This window comes from Gorilla gorilla, chromosome 2, assembly GCF_029281585.2.
Source record: "Gorilla gorilla gorilla isolate KB3781 chromosome 2, NHGRI_mGorGor1-v2.1_pri, whole genome shotgun sequence".
Classification (NCBI taxonomy): domain Eukaryota; kingdom Metazoa; phylum Chordata; class Mammalia; order Primates; family Hominidae; genus Gorilla; species Gorilla gorilla.
The window spans coordinates 51,927,310-51,949,322 of record NC_086017.1 but is presented as its reverse complement, the minus strand read 5'-3'; the positions used below and the strand labels follow the sequence as shown (position 1 = coordinate 51,949,322).

The 22,013-nt window shown below is 45.1% G+C and overlaps 1 protein-coding gene across 5 annotated transcripts in view; it reads right to left on the bottom strand.

The window, feature by feature from the left end:
* Positions 1-22,013, bottom strand: part of TRAK1 (trafficking kinesin protein 1) — a 211,902-nt gene that overhangs the window by 180,068 nt on the left and 9,821 nt on the right. The window contains exon 2 of one of the 5 annotated variants that reach the window (XM_055381357.2): positions 11,760-11,972. The exons of the other annotated variants lie outside the window; for them this stretch is intronic. The gene's annotated coding sequence lies outside the window, so the exon portion shown is untranslated. The remainder of the gene's footprint in view (positions 1-11,759; positions 11,973-22,013) is intronic. 5 annotated transcript variants of the gene reach the window in all.

The window sequence follows — 22,013 nt, the reverse complement described above, 5'->3', positions numbered from 1 at the left end:
CCTGCCTCAGCCTCCCTAGTAGCTGGGATTACAGGCACGCGCCACTATGCCTGGCTAATTTTTGTACTTTTAGTAGAGACGGGGTTTCGTCACGTTGGCCAGGCTGGTCTCAAACTCCTGACCTCAGGTGATCTGCCCACCTCAGCCTCCCAAAGTGCTGGGATTATAGGCGTGAGTCACCATGCCCGGCCTGGGTTTATGGTTTAAATGAGTAATAATGTGATTCCTCCTTCAAAATTTTTACCCTCAAATAGTTCCCACAGTAGGTTTCCTTTAACAGAAGCATGAGTCCAGCTTCTAAATACAGTTAAAACAAACAAAAAAAAATACATGTTTGTAGAGAAGTAATGTACTATGAAATGCATCCTCAGGAGCATACATTTATGGTAACAATAGATTTCTCCTTTGAAAAATTTTAATCACCACATTTCAAAATTGCCACATCCAATTTCCTGATTAGGAAAAAAAACAAATCTTTAAAAAAACACACAAGCATCAGCTGGCAAAGTTTTTATTTTCTTAAGCACATTGGTTTTGTAGCTCTAGCTTCCAAAACTAAGGTAACATAAAAATCCAGAGAAATCGTGTAATTGAAGTAAAAAAAAACAGAGCACAGGAAAGAAAACAGAGAAAATTGGCAGCAGATTCGTGGCTGTTTCAGTGGTTGATCTTTGCCATGAAATCTTCTTAATAACAAATACAGCATTTATTAATAAGCATTTAACCTGTAGCACCTCCCCTTCTCCCCATGCAGATGGAGGAGGCTCCCACATCGGCTCTACCAGGGAGCTCAAGAAACAGCCACACACAGCTGGCAAGTGGCACAGATAGCCTTGAACTTGAGCCTTCTGGCTCCAGAGCCCAACCTCTGCAAATCCAATTTGTTGACTCTACTTTCTAGGAAAGTTGCCCTCCTAAACAGAGAAAAGTCCTTCCATTTAACACAACCAATATTCAAATGGCCTTCAAGAAAATACAATGGGCTAGGCACAATGGCTCACTTCTGTATTCCCAGCACTTTGGGAGACCAAGGCAAGTGGATCTCTTGAGCTCAGGAGTTCGAGACCAGTCAGGGTAGCACGGTGAAACCCTGTCTCTACCAAGAATACAAAAAATTAGCCAAGTGTGGTGGTGTGCACCTGTGGTCCCAGCTATTAGGGAGGTTGAGGTGGGAGGATTGCTTGAGAGGCAGAGGTTGCAGTGAGCTGTGATTGTGCCACTGCACTCCAGCCTGGGCGACAGAGCAAGACCCTGTTTCAAAAAATAAATAAATAAAATGAAAAGCAGATGGGGATGAAAAGGACAGACTGGACACTGAGGCAGAACTGAAAAATTGATTTAAAATTCCAAAATCAGTTTTAAGATCCAAAATCAAACAATCCAGTGCCTTGGGCCACCTGAAAGCTGGGCTTCTGCCCAGGCCCAGGGCCCACCAGCAGATGACAAACACATGAGTTCCCATTTTCAAAATAGTAAACTTGACCACAGAAATAATTTTGTTTTATTTATAATAAATTTTAAAGTAATTAAAAAAAAAAAGGTGGCTTCCTGCCAACTGAAAGGTATAGAAGGCTGTCTGTCAAGTAATCAAGTGCTCTTAAGAGACCAAAGCATGGTCCTCTTTCAAACCTGTGCCCCCTCTGGGGAGTTGCGGTGGCGGGGGGGGGGGGGGGGGGGGGGTCCTGTCATCCTAACAGGCCACTGGGAGAACCGGGAATACCAAGAAACAAAGTCAGGTACTGGCTCAGAAATGGCCAAATGCTGCAGACACAGCCTGCCTGAGACCATGAAAACCAGGATCCCCTTTACTCCCCCCTCAACTCCATGGAGAAAACAAGACATAGGGTCTGGAGCTGGAAAAACACACAGGCGAAAAGCCAAAGACAACATCCATCAGAAGCTGGAGAGGTCTGCTCACAGGGCTGGGGGTAGGGGTGGAGGGGATGAGGTCAGAGCAGGGACAAAGGATTCCCAAGACAAAAGCAGAGAGGGAGGGCAGGGGTCAGGAGGAGGGGACTAGGAGAAGAAAAGGCAAAGAGACTAGGAGGAGAAAAGGCAAAGAGACAAAGAGGTGGGAAAAAAGAGGGTGAGGGAAGCAGCAAGAGGGAGTGTGAGTCGGGGAGAGGATAGGAAAAAGAGGAATGCTGGACAGAAAGGAGGAGACGGGTAAGAGGACAAGGGAAGAAAGAAGGGGAACGGGCAATGTGAGAGGGAGGAGAAGGAGGGCAAGAGGAGACAGTGACAAGCAGAGACAGACCCATGAGACAGCTGAGTGCCTTGAAATGGTTGCTAAGCTGCTGCCCATAAGCCCACAATAACAAAGCTTAAGCTTGGAGATGTCTGCAGATATACTAATCCTTACCCCTAAAGGGAGAGGAAAGATCAGCAAGAACTCTAAAGTCAGAGTCCCCAGGATCAAACTCCACAGAAGGATCCTTCCCAAAGTATTCTCTACAAAGGAGGCCAACGTCCTTTGGTAATAAGAATCTGAGATCATTCTTTTTTAAAGACGAGATGAGGAGATAAGTATAATTAGCCACACGTCCAGACCATGACAGGTCATGGTCTACTTAAATATTAGAGAATGTAATCAGAGCAGTGAGTACAACAGATGACCCGCCCCAGAGAGGGGAAGAGCTAGTGCACCCTCTACATTAAGAACTGTATTCCATCCTGGAGCATACACTGTGAAGCAATCGTTTTCATGGGTTCACTGAAAAACAATTTGCAAGCAGAAGAAATTTCTACTCAGAAGTCTCTATGTCATTGAAAAAAATAAAAGTTCCAGGCTGGGCGCGGTGGCTCACACCTGTAATCCCAGCACTTTGGGAGGCCAAGGAGGGCAGATCACGAGGTCAGGAGATCGAGACCATCCTGGCTAACACGGTGAAACCCCATCTCTACTAAAAAAATACAAAAAATTAGCTGGGCGTGGTGGCGGGCGCCTGTAGTCCCAGCTACTCAGGAGGCTGAGGCAGGAGAATGGTGTGAACACGGGAGGCAGAGCTTGCAGTGAGCCAAGATTATGCCACTGTACTCCAGGCTGGGCAAAAGAGCAAGACTCTGTCTCAAAAAAAAAGAATAAAAGTTCCGTTAATGGAAGTTTAAACAATATTTTGTAAAGTAATGTAATAATCTATCTGGGCACAGTGGCTCACATCTGTAATCCCAGCACTTTGGGAGGCCCAGGCGGGCAGATCACTTGAGACCAAGAGTTCGAGACCAACCTGGCCAACATGACAAAACCCCATCTCTACAAAAATACAAAAATTAGCCAGGTATGGTGGTGCATGCCTGTAATTTCAGCTACTCTGGAGGCTAAGGCATGAGAATCGCTTGAACCCAGGAGGCAGAGGCCACAGTGAACTGAGACTGCACCACTGCACTCCAGCCTGGGCAACAAAGTGAGACCCTGTCTCAAGACAATAATGATAATAAAATAATAATAATCTAAAAATCACTTATGATATACCATATTAATAAAATAAAGGACACAACATATATGACCATCTCAATAGATGCAGAAAAAGGATTTGACAAAATTCAACACCCTTTCATGATAAAAACATTCAACAAACTAGAAACAGGCCGAGCTTGATGGCTCATGCCTGTAATCCCAGCACTTTGGGAGGCCAAGGTGGGAGGATCACCTGAAGTCAGGAGTTTGAGACCAGCCTGGCCAACATGGTGAAACCCCGTCACTACTGAAAATACAAAAATTACCTAGGCACAGTGGCTCATGCCTGTAATTTCAGCACTCTGGGAGGCCAAGGCAAGCGGATCACCTGGGGTTGGGAGTTCAAGACCAGCCTGACCAACATGGAAAAACCTTGTCTCTACTAAAAATACAAAAGTAGCTGGGTGTGGTGGCACGTGCCTGCAATCCCAGACTCAGGAGGCTAAGGCAGGAGAATCGCTTGAACCCATGAGGCGGAGGCTGCGGTGAGCCAAGATCACGCCACTGCACTCCAGCCTGGGCGGCAGAGCGAGACTCCGTCTCAAAAAGAAAAAAAAAAAAAAAAATAGAAATAGAAGGGAACTTCCTCAACCCAATACAGTGTATCTATCAAAGACCCACTGCTAATATCAAACTTAACAGTGAAAGATTCAATATTTTGCCCCTATGATCAGGAGGGCATCCACTCTTACGACTCCTATTCAACATCGTACTGGAAGTTCTAGCCAGAGCAATTAGAAAAAAAAAAAAGGGCCCTCATATTGAGAAGGAAGAATTAAAGCTATCACCATTTGTACATGACATTATCTTACAAATAGAAAGTCCTAAGGAACCCGCTAAAAAACTATTAGAACAAATACACAAATTCAGCAAGGTTGCAAGATATAAGATCAACATACCAAATCAGTCGTATTTTTATACACTAGCAATAAACATTCCAAAAATGAAATTAAGAAAATTATTCCATTTATAACATCAAAAGGAATAAAATACTTAGGTATAAATTCAACAAAAGAAGTAAAAGATTTGTACACCTAAAACCACAAACAATGTGGAAAGAAATGAAAAAATGTCTAAATAAATGGGAAAACATCCCATGATCAGGTATTGGAAGGCTTAATATTGTTAAGATGTCAATACTCCTGAAATTGATCTACAGATTCAATGCAACTCCTACCAAAATCCCAGTCTTTTTTTTTTTTTTTTAAGCATAAATTAACTAGCTGGTCTTAAAATTCATGTGGAAATGTAAGGAAACTAGAATAGCCAAAATAATCTTGGGGAAAAAAACAACAACAACAAAGTTGGAGGACTCACACTGTCTAATTTCAAAACCTACTACACAGTTACAGTAACCAACACAGTGTGGCTGGGCGCAGTGGCTCACACCTCTAATCCAGCACTTTGAGAGGCCAAGGCGGGCAGATCACTTGAGGTCAGGAGTTCAAGATAACCTGGCCAACATGGTGAAACCCCGTCTCTACTAAAAATACAAAAATTAGCCAGGCATGGTGGTGCACACCTGTAGTCCTAGCTACCCAGGAGGCTGAGGCAGGAGAATTGCTTGAACCTGGGAGGTGGAGGTTGCAGTGAGCCGAGATCCGTGCCACTGCGCTTCTAGCCTGGGTGACAGAGTGAGACTCCGTCTCAAAAAAAAAAAAAAAAAGTGTAGTACTGGCATAGGATATACAGATCAATGAACTAGAACTAAGGGCCCAGAAATAAGAGCCCAGATATAAACCCTTACATTTATGGTCATTTGATTTTCAATAAGACAACTCAATATGGAAAGAACAGTCTTTTCAACGAATGGTACTAGTACAATCAGATATCCATATGTAAAACAATAAAGTTGTACCTTCACCTCACAGAACAAAATTGGACCCCTCCCTCACAAAAATTAACTCAAAATGTATCACATACCTGAATATAAGAGCTAAAACTATAACATTCTTAGAACAGAAAAGAGTAATAGACCAACCCTGGGCAAAATGCCTATGAGTTAGCCCTGCTCTGCAAGGAGCAGTTATATAATTAATCAATTAATTAATAAATAAATAGTAGCAACTCTTGGTGACCTTAAGGTAGGCAATGATATTTCTTAGATATGACACCAAAAGCACATGTGACCAAAAATAAATAAATAAGACTTCATTAAAATTAAAAATGTTGTGCTGTAAATGATACCATCAAAAAAGTGAAAGACAATCCATGGAAGAAAATATATGCAAATCCTATATCCGATAAAGGACTTGTATCCAGAATATATAAAGAACTCTCACAATTTAAAAAAAAATAGGCAAAGGACCTGAATAGACATTTCTCCAAAGATATACAAATGGCCAATAAGCACATGAAAAGATGCTCAACATCATCAGCCATCCTGAAATGCAAAACCACAATGAGATAGCCCTTCATACCCACCAGGATGCCTATAATCAAACATATGAACAGTAACAAATTTTGGCAAGGATCTAGGGAGAATGAAACCATAATACACTGCTGGTGGAAATGTAAAATGGTGCAGACACATAGGAAAACAGTCTGGCAGTCCCTCTATGACCAACAATTTTGTCCTAGATATATACTCTAGCAAAATGAAAACATGTTATACATCCACACAAAAACTTGTATGCAATGTTCACAGCATTATTTATAAGATAATAAATAATAAGTGGATGGCTGGCACGTTGGCTCACGCCGGTAATCCCAACACTTTGGGAGGCCGAAGTGGGAGGATCACTTGAGGTCAGGAGTTTGAGACCAGCCTGGCCAATATGGCAAAACGCCGTCTCTACTAAAAATACAAAAATTAGCTGGGCATGTTGGTGTGCACCTGCAGTCCCAGCTACTTGGAAGGCTGAGGCAGGAGAATCACTTGATCCCAGGAGGCGGAAGTTGCAGTAAGCCGAGATCATGCCATCGCACTCCAGCCTGGGTGACAGAACGAGACTCCATTTCAAGAAATAAATAATAAGTGGAAACAACCCAAACATCCATCAACTAACTGATGAATGGAAAATAAAATGTGGTATATCCATATGACAGATTAATATTTGGAAATAAACAGAAATGAAGAATTGCTACATGCTACAACATGGGCAACACTTAAAAACACTATGCCAAGTGAAAGAAGCCAAACACAAAAGACCACATATTATATGATTCCGTTTACATGAAATGTCCAAAATAGGCATATCCAGGGACAGAAAACAGATTAGAGATTGCTTAGGGCTGGGAAATGGAGGGAGGGAGGATTGACTATTGACTGCTAATGAGTATGGGATTATGTTTTACGTGGGATAAAATGTTCTAAAATAATATTGTGATCACAGTTGTACAACCCTATGATATATTAAAAATCACTAATTGGATGAATTGTAAGGTATATGAATTAATCTCAAGGCTGATTTTTAAAAATCAATCCCAACACTTCGGGAGGCCAAGGCAGGAAGACTGCTTGAGTCCAGGAGTTTGAGACCAACCTGGGCAACATAGGGAGACTGTCTCTACAAAAAAAAAACAAAAAAAAACAACAAAAAAAAACTTTTTTTTTTTTTTTTTGAGATGAAGTCTCACTCTGTCACCCAGGCTGGAGTGCAATGGCGCAATCTCAGCTCACTGCAACCTCTGCCTCCCGGATTCAAACAATTCTCCTGCCTCAGCCTCCCAAGTAGCTGGGATTACAGGCGCCCGCCACCACGCCCGGCAAATTTTTTTGTATTTTTAGTAGAGATGGGATTTCACCATGTTGGCCAGGCTGGTCTCGAACTCCTGAGCTCAGGTGATCCACCCGCCTTGGCCTCCCAAAGTGCTGGGATTACAGGAGCGAGCCACTGTGCCCGGCCGCTACAAAAAATTTTTAAAAATAACCAGCCAGGTGTTGTGGCACACACCTGTGGTCCCAGCTGAGGTGGGAGGATCACTTGAGCCAGAGAGGTTGAGGTTACAGTAAGCTGTGATCACACCACTGAACTCCAACCTGAACAACGGAGTGAGAACCTGCCTCAAAAAAAACACCAATATCTCCTTGCTATTTTGGGCTAGAGAAATTCAATTCAATTCAGTATTCCTGACCCTATCCCAACACCCTTGCACCTAGAAAAGAGATGAATTTAAAAGATTTTAAAGCCACCACCATGCTGTAAACTTCTGGGACGTCTCTGACCCACTGCCTCCCTTTCCATTTGAGGTCCTGCATTAGAGAAGGCAACTGACCTCTCTGAGCCAAATCTCTGTCAGGCAAGTGGCTAACAATGTTATAATCCTGTCTCACTTAAACATGGTCCAGCAGCTTCAGGGTAGCATCCCTTTGAATGACCTCTCAAGAATCTAGGACTGATGGTATCTTTTAAACATCACACCACACACAACTCATATCAGGAAAAAAGAGAGGCCATCTGGACTCGAACCCCTCACCCAGCCACCTGACCTCTAATGGATTTCCCAGGCTCCACTCCGGGGTCACTGGAAGGATGGAACACTATACTGCTATCATCCACACAAACACTCACTAAATGTTATTTGTTGTCATCATTAAGAAAGGAGAGGCATATGACTAAACCTGCTCTTAGAGACAGAAAGACATGATTCCAATTTTGCTCCAGTTGTTTCCTCTAGCACACACTCTCCAGACACAGGTCACGAGACTTCCTCCACCTGGGTACCTTTTCTTTAGCCCTGGGCAAGTTTTCCCAAACTCCTGGCTAAGCCAAAGCTCTTATGTTAGTCCTCTGAGAACAGTGGTCTCTGCCACAGACACTGTCAGAGTTGCAATTTGACATTTGTTTGTGAAATTGCAAACGATGTCTGTCTATACTACCAGACTGTAAACACCATGAGAGTTTATGCATCTGCATGCCTGCTCACCATCCCCAGTACCCTGCCTGCCATTGACTCATCACTTGCCAGGCACCTCTCTAGGTCCTGAACATCTGCAGGAAACATCAGATGAAGCCCCTGACCTCTGGAAGCTTTTGGTCTACTTAGAGGGAAGGCCGAAAACAAAATCCATAAGCCAGTGAATAAGATAATTAAGGAAAATGGGTCTAAAATGGACACACCATGTATATTTGTCCAATAAAAGAATGATTATGAACCTTATCTAATCAGTTACTTGAATCCTAAAACTCTAAAAGCAGCTTCTATGGTATCACACTACAACAACAGCACATTTCTGCTCTGTGGTACCACAGCATTATCTACTGCACTTGGCCAGGTTAAATTCAAAACATGATGGCTCACACCTGTAATCCCGATGCTTTGGGAGGCCAAGGTGGGAAGATAGCTGGAGCCTAAGAGTATGAGATCAGCATGGGCAACATAACAAGATTTGTCTCTACAAAAAATAATAAAAAATTATGATGATTCAAGCAGCAGAGAAAAAAAGAAAAATAATAAAATTTACAAAAATAGAATAAATGAATAAATAAAAATTAGCCAGGTGTGGTGGCATGCACCTGTAATCCTAGCTACTCAGGAAGCTGAGGTAAGAGGACTGCTTGAGCCCCAAAGTTCGAGGCTACAGTGAGCTATGATTGCACCACTGCACTCCAGCTGGGTGACAGAGCGAGACCCTGTCTCAAAAAGATAGAAAATAAAAAGTACAATAAACTCCCTAGAAGGTTAAAAGGCATTTGGCTGTTACAGAGTCAAGCCTAGGAAGTCTGTTAACTCTTAGGACTAGAAACACGCTAATTTTCCCCTTGTGTGACATGAGTCAGAACAGTCACGGCTATCTCATGACCCAGGAATTCTGTTACACTGCTCTGGTGATTACAGCTTGTGATTTCAAGAGGTTCACAAATGTGTGGGGAAAGAGCAGAGAGGCTGCAGAGAAAGCCTGCTCCAATGAGCCAGTCCCCACCTCCAAATCCATGCCCATCTATCTACCCTGGCAGAGAGACAGAGCAACTTCTAAGAGCTGTAAGAGGAACACACACTGGGTATCATGAAAACCCACTAAGTGAAGACTGAAAAGTTCACATTTTAGTCATTCAGTAAATATTTACTGAGTACCTACTACGTACCAGGCACTACTGTGAGGCACTGCTAGTGCTGAGAATACAGCAGAAAATGAATCCAACAAAAATCTCTGCCCTCATGGAACCTACAATCTTTTGGGAGTAATGATCTCAACAAGCTCAGGCCCCTGTAACACAGAGACAAGAACTGCCCTTTGGGTCAAGTGCCAGATGCCAGGTCAGCCATCTCTGTGTCCCCCACTGTCCAAATAAAGCCTCTCACAGATGCCCTTTACTTTCAAGGGGCCGCAGACCAAAATATCAGCAGTGCCAGGCCACTGTCAAAACTGCTGACACAGATGGGTCACTGGGGGTCAGGGAAGGCTTCCCAGGCCAACCGTAGGTCTGACTTAAAAGTTGAGCAGGAAATACCTAGACTGCCAGAACAAGCTGGAGCTGCCAGAACAGGCTGTGCAGAGAAGCAGGTAGGGGTTGGGGGTGGTCAGGGTTCTCTATATAGGCAGAGGTAACTGCAGAAGCAAAAGTCCTGGAGAAGGGAGAAGCATGGCCCATTAGAAAACTGAAAACGCTCTGAATGGCTTTAGCAAGGGGAGGAGAAGCAGCAGCCTCTTTTGCCCCATGGGGAGCTCCCGAACTGATTTTAAGCAGGGGAGTGATGGGATTCGATCTGCACTTTAAGAAGGTCACTTAACACCAGAGTAGAGAAAACATTAGAGCAGCCAAGTCCAATAGGACAATCAGGGAGATCTGGGAGGTGACTGACCAGAAGAGGCTAGAGCAAAAAGAAGTGTCAGGAAAAGGTACTGGTTCCTGCCTGAGCAGCTGAGGACAGCGGTGCCCTCCAAGTCACTGCTCATAGGCAGACCCTTTTCTTTGGGGGTGGCAGGGAACGGGTAATGGCAGTGGTGGTCAGCCGGGCAGCGTTTGTACAGGCTACGATGGAGGTGCGGAATGAGCAGACAGGTGGGTGAACAGGTCCAGAGCTCAGGAGACAGGTCTGAACCAAGATTTGGGTAGTGATGGCAACCAAGGCACTGGCCTGGTGAGATCACCAGGAGCCTTGCCAGTCTTAATTGCCATCTACAAGGCAATTAAGGTGGTGTGGTTGGAGAAGTAGGAGGAAAACCAAGAGGGTGTAGCTTCCCAGAAGCCAAGGGAAACAGCATTTCCAGAAGGAAAGAATGAGGGTATTATAGACCATGATGTCAAAGGTCAAAGAATGCCAGGACTAGAAGGTGTTTTATGGACTTAGCACCATATTCACTGGGTTATGGGTGCTCGAATAACAGGCTCAGGTGTCTGATGGCAAGAGGGTCAGGGAAAGGAGAAAGAAGGCACTTTGGTGAGACCGGCAATGAAGTAGGAGAAGAGCAATGGCTGCAGGGGATGTGGCCTAGAAAACTGGTAGAGAACTGCGCATGTTACAGGATGGTGAGATGGAGGCCACAGGCAGGATGAGGCTGAAGAGACAGAGAGGGGCTAATGGACCAAGTGCTGCTCCTAAGGAGGTGGGATAGGATCTGTCTCGGTGGCACAAACTAGCTCAGGTAGGAAGAGGGCCCCTCCTTCACCTAGCAGGAGGCAGACCAGAAGAACAGCCCTTACATGGCTGGGAAAGAGGGCTGGAGGCACCACACCTGGTGGCTTCTGCTCACGCTGTTAAGGCAGCTTCTAAAGGCCAAGGGCAAGCATGAGGTACAGCGTTTGAGAAAGACATGGAAAGTCTAGAACAGTAATCATGGCAAAAGGCAGAGAGAAGACTAACGAAATACAACAGGAGCCAGATGCAGTGGCTCATGTCTGTAATCCCAGCCCTTCAGGAGACGGAGGCGGGCAGACCACTTGAGCCCAGGAGTTAGACCATCTGGGACAACATGGAGAAACCTCATCTCTGTAAGAAATACAAAAATTAGCCAGGTGTAGTGGCACATGCCTGTGGTCCCAGCTACTCAGGAGGCTGAGGTGGGAGAATCACCTGAGCCCAGGGAGGTCGAGGCTGCAGTGAGCCGTCATTGTGCCACTGCACTCCAGCCTGGGTGACACAGTGAGACTCTGTCTCAAATTTTTTAAAAAAGGACCCTATGACCCAGCTGACGCTGGTTTACAGGGTCACCATGCTGGATTGATAGGTGACTATGTGATTTCTCCAGCAGCTCTCAGAAGGCAGGGGCAGAGTCCTGCCAGGTGCACAAAGGAAGGACAATGGGTGCTCACTGATGAAAGAATGGGGTGCAGGGGAAAAGCCAGAACATGGATGAGGCAAGGAATGTCTGCAGAGGGATAGGAGGACTGGCATTCAGAGAACAAGGTGATTGTACTCAGGATTTCAGATGAACAGGTAACTCCAGGAGATGACACAGTCCAGGCTATGACCAGGGCAGTGGGTGAAGCAGGGTGGAGAAGCCACCACTGGACAGGAGATGGATCAAGATGCTAGGTGAGTCATCGGAACCCAGAATGATGCAGCGGTATGTCAGGGGAAGATGATCTTGAGCCAAATCTCCCAGTCTTCAAGGAATGAGGCAGAGAGTCTGGGAGCAGAGGGAGGAAAAAGAGAAAACATCAACACATCACCTGTCCCAAAGGAATGGAGATCAGAGATCTCCTTCACCGAATGCATCTTATATGCTGTCAACAAGCAAGAGCAAGGCAGAACTTTATACATATTGCCTTATCTAATCCCCACAACCACACTACACAGTCTTATTCTAGATGAAAAAACTGTGGCTCATAGGCTAAGGACTTGCCCAAAATCACAGATGATTGATTGATTGATTGATTGATTGATTGAGACAGGGTCTTGCTCTGTTGCTTGGGCTAGAATGCAGTGGCCCAGTCACAGCTCACTGCAGCCTCAAATTCCTGGGGTCAAGTGATCCTCCTGCCTCAGCCCCTCAATAGCTAAGACCACAGGCGTGTGCCACCACGCCTGGCTAATGTTAAATTTTTTTGTAGAGGTGAGGTCTTACCACATTACCCAGGCTACCAAGATCACAGATCTTAAACATGCTGAATCCAGAATTTGAGGTTCAGGCTTCCAAACACCAAAGCCGCTCCGCCCCACCACATTCACAGAGGGACAGCTTAGATTGCATTATTTATGCCCCAGCAATCCCTTATCCCCACACCAGAGCTCTCTAATTGCGCCTCACACCATTTCCAAGGAGGAGGGGTCACGGACTGCCAGGCTGCTGGGTAATAAGCACCGGCTGTCCTCTTGAATGGCTTACTGTACTGGCTGAGATGGGAGGCCGCGGTAATTACCCAGAGCCCATTAAAAAGCACTGGGAATGTGATGTGCTAATACTTCCAGAACAAACACATCGAAATATTGGTTTTTAAGGAAACACTGGCCTAGAATTTATATTTCTAAAAAAGCTGACTTGATCATAACTCCACAGGAAAAATTCCTTCCCACATTTCCAAACAAGCCAGTCAGTGGTTTGTTTTATTTCAAGAGTAGGTCTCACTCTGTTGTCCACGCTGGAGTGCAGGTGGTGCAATCATGGCTCACCGCAGCCTTGAACTCTCGGGCTCAAGAGATCCTCCCACCTCAGCCTCTGAGTAGCTGGAACTACAGGCACGCACCGCTATGCCTGGCAGCCAGTGTTTTAATTCCAAGGGCAACATAGTTTCATTATAAGAAGAAAAGCAGCCTACCACACTTGTTTTACGGGGTTACAAAATGTTTGCTGCCAGACTGGGAGCAAAAAGAAACCCTGAGGAAATAAAAGATATGACAATAGTCTTGTTGCCAACATTAATACAAAAGATAGCCAATCGTATTCATCTGGCTCTTAATTTGTTTGATATTTATTTATTTAGATATCAATAAGACATAGTGGAAAAGCCTGAGAAGAGGCTGGAGGTTGCAAAGATGGTTTGTTTTTTTTTTTTCAGGTTGACCCACTCTGGGTGTATTTCAGCAAAATCTTGGGGCTTCCCACAGTACTTGGCAAGACGCGCCTGGCTACGAACAACATGGGACAATGGGCAGCCTCGCTGCACTGCACAGAGGAAAGGAAAGAGGCCTTGCAGCCACTGCCTGGGAAGGAGCAGCACATTCTGCATTAACCAGGCATGCCTCACTCACTGCAATCCCCAAACAAGCCCAACTCTCCGTGTTGATTATTCTTACCATACTCCACCAGAAAGCAGCATGATTTTTCTGTCCTCAAATACTTCAGATTCCAAGAGAACTGCACCTTCTAGAGACTCTACTGATAACCTCAGCCACTTACCTACTTGAAGCATCAGCACACACTTAAAAAGGAAACCTGCTAAGCACTCCTGACTCAGTCTCTCCAGGCCTGCGGGTGAAGGAGCTGACTCCCCTCACTTTTCAGAAGATGGGGAAGAATTCAGACTTCACCCCATGCCCCATCCCTTCCCCACCCCCTAACCCATGCTGTGCTCAGAGCCAGCAGCTTTGCAGGGAGGGAACTAATCTCAGATTGTTGAGGTGAGCAAGAGTGATAATGATGAGCCTTGGATCAGCTGTTTAATCTTTTTATACTCTCCCTGGTCCCTGAAATTCTGATCTTTACTCTGGGGGCATTTTATTATCCATGCCGTGAGGAAACTGGAAACGCACCTCAGACAGCCCCACTCTAAAAAGGATCATTTTTAAAACAGTAAATTTCAAATGAGGCACTGCATCCAGACATAGCCTAAGCAAATTTTACAACACATATACTGAGGAAGTACTATCAAATCACCTGAAGAATGTTCAGAAAACTATTTTTTTGAGACGAGGTCTCGCTCTGTCCCCTGAGCTGGAGTACAGTAGCACAATCATGGCTCACCTTAACGTCAAATTCCTGGGCTCAAGTGATTCTCCTCCCTCAGCCTCCAGAGTAGCTAGGACTACAGGCGCACACCACCATGCCTGGCTAACTTTTTTTTTGTGGAGATGGGGGTCTCGCTATGTTGCTATCAAGCTATCCTCCTGCCTCAGCCTCCCAAAGTGCTAGGATTACAGACATGAGCCACCATGTCCAGTCAGGAAACTTTGGAAAACTTTCAATTTTGAAAATTCAAGGCCAGGCACGGTGGCTCACGCCTGTAATCGCAGCACTTTGGGAGGTCGAGGCAGGTGGATCACAAGGTCAGGCGTTCAAGACCAGCCTGGCCAATATCATGAAACCCCATCTCTACTAAAAATACAAAAAAAATTAGCCAGGCATGGTGGTACATGCCTGTAATCCCAGCTACTTGGGAGGCTGAGGCAGGAGAATTGCTCGAATCTGGGAGGCGGAGGCTGCAGTGAGCCGAGATCACGCCACTGCACTCCAGCCCAGGTGACAGAGCGAGACTCCATCTCAAAAAAAAAAAAATTCAAATAGCTGAGGTTAAGTGTCACTGACACTGTGCTCTGAGCACATTGTTCCTTTTTCTCTTTGTACTCTGTTCAATCGTTACACCATGCTCAATGATTTGGGATGAAGTTTGAGGTTTACCTTCTTACTTCTGCCAATGAAAGTAATCTCTCAGCTACAAAATAAAAGAACATCTCCTTCTTCATCCACTACTTCTAGCTTGAGATGAAGATGCTTCCACCTAGTTCTCAAATACTGGGAACACTTTAACCCAAGCAGTCCCTACTAACTGCCTGACCAACAAGTTACATATGTATATTCTTTTTTTTTTTCTTTTTTTTTTTTGAGATGGAGTCTCCCTCTGTCACCCAGGCTGCAGTGCAGTGGTGCAATCTTGGCTCAATGCAACTTCCATCTCCCAGATTCAAGCAATATTCCTGCCTCAGCCTCCCGAGTAGCTGGGATTACAGGCATACGCCACCATGCCTGGCCCATCTTTGTATTTTTAGTAGAGATGGGGTTTCATCACGTTGGGCAGGCTGGTCTTGAACTCCTGACCTCAAGTGATCCACCCACCTCGGCCTCCCAAAGTGTTGGGATTACAGACGTGAGCTACCACGCCCGGCCATATATATATATTTTTTTAGAGACAGGGTCTCGCTTTGTCTCACAGGCTGGAGTACAGTGGCGAGATCACAGCTTACTGCTGCCTTGCGCTCCTGAGCTCAAAAGGGATCCTCCCACCTCAGCCTCCCCATGTTGCCCATGCTGGTCTGGAACTTCTGGCCTCAAGCTATCCTCCTGTCTCAGCCTCCCAAAGTGCTGGGATTATAGGTGTGAACCACCACACCCAGCCAACAACAATTTTTTAGCCCAGGATTTTAAAATTATGTAAATGCTTTCTGACTTTAAAAATTCCATTTAGATGTCTGTGAGATCTCGGCATCACCCTCGCCTCTTCTCTCCCTTGGCTGCTCCTGTCCCTCTACCCCTCAGGGCACATCACATCCTTCCACTGCCTTGAAATGCCACCTTCTACCACTCTCCTTCTCCCACCTATCCCAGTGCAAAACCCTCTCTACCATCCGTACTTCCAATCGTGCCTCCCCTATTCTGGCTCTCCACACAGAAGCTGGGGTTTCATTTAAAAAATCAATCAGGGCCAGTCGCAGTGGCATACACCTGTAATCACAGCACTTTGGGAGGCTGAGGTGGGTGGATCACTTGAGGCCAGGAGTTTGAGACCAGCCTACCAACATGGCAAAACCTCGTCTCTACTAAAAATACAAAAATTAGCCAGGCATGGTGGCACGCACCTGTAATCCCAGCTACTTGGGAGGCTGAAACATGAGAATCACTTGAACCGGGGAGGCAGAGGTTGCAGTGAGCTAAGATCATGCCACAGCACTCCAGCCTGGCCAACAGAGTGAGACTCTGTCTCAAAAAAAAAAAAATTCTATCAGGCTGGGCACACTGACTCATACCTGTAATCCCAGCACTTAGGGAAGACAAGGAGGGAGGATGCCTTGAGCTCAGGAGTTCAAGACTACCCTGGGCAACATAGTGAGACCCCATCTCTACCAAAAAAACAAGCAAAATTAGCCAGGCATGGTGGCGCGCACCTGCAGTCCCAGCTACTGGAGGGGCTGAGGTGAGAGGATCACTCAAGCCCAGAAGGTTGATGCTCCCATGAGCTGAGACTGCACCGCTGCATGCCAGCCTGGGTGACAGAGCAAGACACTGTGGTATGGTTTGGATCTCTGTCCCCGCCCAAATCTCATGTTGAATTGTAATCCCCAATGCTGGAGGTGGGGCCTGGTGGGAGGTGATTGGATCATGGGGGTGGTTTCTTATGGTTTAACACCATCCCCCTTGGTACTGTTTAAAAGTGTGTAGCACCTCTATCTTTTCTCTTCCTCCTGCTCCAGCCAAGTGAAGTGCTGGCTCCCCCTTTGCCTTCCACCATGATTGTAAGTTTCCTGAGGCCTCCCTAGAAGCCAAGTAGATGCCAGCACCATGCTTCCTGTGCAGGCTGTAGAACCATGAGCCAATCAAACCTTTTCTTTGTAAATTACCCAATCCTAGGTATTTATTTATAGCCATGTGAGAATAGACTAACATACCATCTCATAAATAAATCATCTAAAAATCAATCAATTCTTGTCACTCTCCTGCAGCTTCCTCCATACTCAGAATCCTCCAGTACTTCCCAATCATATGCAGATTAAAATACCCACTCCTTACAACAGCCAGCAGGCCAGTGGGATGCAGCCGTCCCCTGACTATCTCCTGGCTTCATCCACATCCACTTTCCCCAGGGGCCCCTGCACTGCAGCCACACTGGCCTTCTCACCAAGGCCTCTGCACTTGCTGTTTGCTCTGCCTGGGAAGCTTTTCCTCCATATGTTCCCATGGCTCAATCCCCATTCAATCTCTGCTCACCTATAACCTCCCTAAAGACACCTCTGCTGCCACCTCATTCTCTCCCCTAGTCACTACCTGGTATCATATCCTACATCTATTACTACATTGGGTCTCTTTGGTCTGCCCCCAGACCTGGACTGTCTCATTTACTGTCATAACTCAGTGCCTGGCCCAGGGAAGCCACACAGCTCACACTTAGCAATCACTGATCTAAGCGGGTCTCCAGCTCCCCATTCTGCCAGGAATCCCCTGACTCTAATCAAAGGTGATTCTTACCTGCGGAAGACCTGTGAAATCAGAGTGAACCATGTATTTCTGGAATAAACATAAACCACTCAGCAACTCTACTGGGGAGCAGCATGTAAACACGTGGCCCACCGCCTGGTGTTCCGGCACCTGTATCCACTAGTTTGTAAGAACAGAGGCTGTGGCCGGGGGTGGTGGCTCATGCCTGTAATCCCAGCACTTTGGGAGGCCAAGGCAGGTGGATCACCTGAGGTCGGGAGTTCGAGACCAGCCTGGCCAACATGATGAAACCCCGTCTCTACTAAAAATACAAAAAATCAGCTGGGCATGATAGCGGGCGCCTATAATCTCAGCTACTCAGGAGGCTAAGGCACGAGAATGGCTTGAACTCAGGAGGCGGAGGTTGCAGTGAACCAAGATCGCACCACTGCACTCCAACCTGGGCAACGAGAGCCAAACTCCATCTCAAAAAAAAATAACAGAGTCTGCCATTGAGATAAAAGGCTTCCTACTTTATGATTCCCCTCCTTCAGATAAAATTAGAGAAGTGAAAAATGGTTGTTCCTGGTTTTCTTTCCCAATCTGCGAATTCGCAGGGAAATAAACATATTAATAAATAATTAGTTACCCATTTCAGTACCTCTATTCTCATACTGGCCTCACTGTATAGTTTAGGTTTGGGGCTTTTTAAAAAATATTTTCTACAACTAAATAATGTTTAAAATACAAAAGTACTTTTTGAAAATAGATATATTTACTTTATTTTGAAGAAAAACGCCTGGATTAGAAAAGCTTTACTTTTTTTTTTTTTTTTTTTCAGATGGAGTCTTGCTCTGTCTCCCAGGCTAGAGGGCAGTGGCGTGATCTGGGCTCACTGCAAGCTCCACCTCCCAGGTTAACGCCATTCTCCTGCCTCAGCCTCCTGAGTAGCTGGGACTATAGGTGCCCGCCACCACGCCTGGCTAATTTTTTGTATTTTTAGTAGAGACGGGGTTTCACCATGTTAGCCAAGATGGTCTCGATCTCCTGACCTCGTGATCCGCCCGTCTCGGCCTCCCAAAGTGCTGGGATTACAGGCGTGAGCCACCACGCCCGGCCAAAAAGCTTTTCTGAAAATGTACTTCTGACAGTTGTGGCCATTACTAGAGTAAGATATGCCACTAATGTATGCACATATTATCTCATTATTTTTGAAATAAAAATGATGAGGTAATTAATTTTGTGCTTAGCTATAAAATTAGTGTAAATATATCAAAATATCAGAAATTTGAAATAAACAGTAGGAAACAACTATAATGAAGCTTGCATCATTCTGAGATTTTATTAAAGAGTATACATTGAGGTTACATTCACATAAGAGCCCATTTCCTGTAGAAAGTCAGTCTACCAGAGCAGTTATTTAAGTAAATTTGATATTGATTATACCCTATAACTCCAAGCCAAGACATGGGTTACTATAAATATGAGGGGAGAAGGAGGGTCTACACATGGAAACTTACTGACAAAAGTTGATCACTGGCCAGGCGCGGTGGCTCACGCCTGTAATCCCAGCACTTTGGGAGGCCGAGGCAGGCAGATCACCTGAGGTCGGGAGTTCAAGACCAGCCTGGCCAACATGGTGAAATTCCATCTCTACTAAAAATACAAAAATTAGCCAGGCGTGGTGGCACGTGCCTGTAGTCCCAGCTACTCGGGAGGCTGAGGCAGGAGAATCGCTTGAACCTGGGAGGCAGAGGTTGCAATGAGCTGAGATCGTGCCACTGCACTCCAGCCTGGGCAACAGAGTGAGACTCTGTCTCAAAAAAAAAAAAAATAAAAGAGATCACTGATCTCTTTGATCACTTGATCACTGAGATCCAGGACAACAGCTGCAGAAGAGGTGATTAGCCAAACAAACAACACACAAATTGGTATGTAAAAACAATCAGTGCCCTGGCTAGCTTATCAGTCCATTGAGGTAAAAGCGATCCTGTACAAAAACTACCACTGTGCCAGAGGAGTGAAGAGGCAGCAAGCTAACCACGCAATTCAAAACAGGCTCTTGTCAAAAAAATTCTCTAGTATATGATCACCCTGAGACTTACCCACATTTCTTATACTTTCTATAAAATGCTAAGGCTCACTTTTAATCTAAAATAGACAAACTTTCTTCATGTGCCTCTGAGTCCTCTTCTAGTTCCACAAAGGATTAAATAAAAAGGGCCTCAAAGGACAAAAGAAGGAAGTATAGAAAGTAGGGATGAAGGGAGAGACAGGGAGAATGAGAATACAGAAAAATAGAAAGAGGAAAGCAAGAAAGAGACAGAGGGAGAAAGATAAAGGGAGAAAGAAGAAAGAACAAACAGCAGAGAGAGAAACAAAGAAACAGAGACAGAGGAAGAAAGAAAAGAAAAAAGTTCATGGGAAAAAAATAGTGATGCGTTTCATGGAAAAGCTATTTGTTAAAGAGTCCCTCTTTTTTCTGTGTACTGTATCATGCCATATGTGGGAAGTGAACAAGGCTGGAACTCCGCCTAAGAACATCTGCCACGGACTTTAAAAGCCCTAATAATAGCACAGCTGGTGTCCCCAGCCTAATGAGCTCACCACCCACGTGACTGCTCCTTCTCCAGCAGATTCTCCAGAGAGAGAAGGCAGCCAGCAAGAGAAGCAGTCCCCACCCCCGCCCTCCCCCACATTCATGCTTTATTTCCTCCACTGCTTTCATTCTCCCCTTCCAGAAACCACCCCTTCCCATTTTCTTGAGCTAAGTTACCCTGATCCAGCAGTCCTTTGAACAGACACATTCTTCTTTTCTCCTTCCCCTCTCCCTTTGAACAGACACATTCTTAACATGAAAGGCAAATACCAGAAATAAAATATGGGGACATCACTACAGGTCTTATGGACATTGAAAGAGTAATAATTGTGCCAATTAATTCAGTAGCTTAGATAAAGTGGATAAAGCCCTTAAAATACACAACTTATCAAAATTAATGTAAGAAGATATAAATAACCCTATACTTATTTTTAAAATGCAATTCCAAATGAAAAACTTTCTACACCACAACGAAAGGCCAGCGTGCCCCAGCGTGCCTCGTTGCCAGGGTCTGAGGTACAGGCGCCTCCAGGAGCGCTGGTCTGGGAAGTTATGTCTGACAGGAAGACTCTCCCACTGACCAAGGCATATTGCTAGGAGGAAACCAAGCACAGCAGAAAGCGGGGCAGGGAGGACGTAAACAAAGAAGTTAGGTTTTTACAAGGTTGGCAAGTTTTAACCCCCTCTGGTATAATCTTTTGAAACTAATTCCCATCACAGTATACTTTTAAAAGCTCTCTAGCATTTTAAGAAACTGCAACTTAGCATCAGGAAAGGAAAGAATTTCAGCTTCTAAGGGGAAGCCTAACAGAAAGTGACAAGAGGAGACTCACATTGGCACTGATGTGGTATCCCTAGCAATTGGAAGAGAAGCTGAAAAATCTGGGATCTCTCACTCTCAGTCCAGGGCAACACATCCTGACAGCCAGGAAGAGTCAAATGGCTACGGTAAGACATATGGGGTTTATTCACCAGAAAAAGACAAAGAACGCCACATTTCAAAACTCAGGCTTGGTAACACAATAGCATGGGTGTGTATGCAAGCATGAAGTACTGAAGCTAACAAATTACTAGATTCTATCGCTGTCTAGCAAGTACTTATTTCAATAGCAATCATATGATTAGCTGAAAGTGGGCAATCATTAACTTCATCTACTGTTAAACAGTTACACACAAAAACATGGTGCTTTATATCTTGTTAATATCACGAATAAGTTACGTAACCCTTGACAGTGTTGTTTTGATTTAAAATACCAATGCTATTGCTGCCATAAGTTAAACACTGCAAAATTATAAAACTTCAAAGATAATTACAGCATTTTAAGGACTATCATAAATACTTTTATGCAACTGCGATGTTTACAAGGCTAAGCCAGCATCTCTTCTGAAAAACAAAGAACCAAATGATACAACTAGAAATATCTGCATACCTACTATGTATAAACAAACCCAAAAGATATTTTAGCTTCTATCTCACTTGGCCTCTCACAGCAGAGTAACCTTGTGAACCCTACCCTTCACCAAAAGAACACTCCCTCCCCCAGCAATTCTGGTCTTCTCCCAATCTCTAGTCACTACTCCTCTGTGAGTTCTCCTACACATGGATATCACTACACAGGAATGGTCCCCAAACCCTTGCCTCAAACTCCTATCCCTCTTCGAAGTGTCAGGCCCAGACGTCCCACTGCCCTAAACATCTCCACTTAGAAATCTCAGGAGTAGCCGGTCATGGTGGCTCACGCCTGTAATCCCAGCACTTTGGGGGGCCAAGGAGGGCGAATCACCTGAGGTCAGGAATTCGAGACCAGCCTGGCCAACATGGCGAAACCCCATCCCTACTAAAAATATAAAAATTAGCCAGGCGTAGTGGCAGGCGCCTGTAATCCCCAGATACTCGGGAGGCTGAGGCAGGAGAATTGCTTGAACCCGGGAGACGGAGGCTGCAGTGAGCTGAGATTGTGCCACTGCACTCCAGCCTGGGCAATAGAGCAAGATTCCGTCTCAAA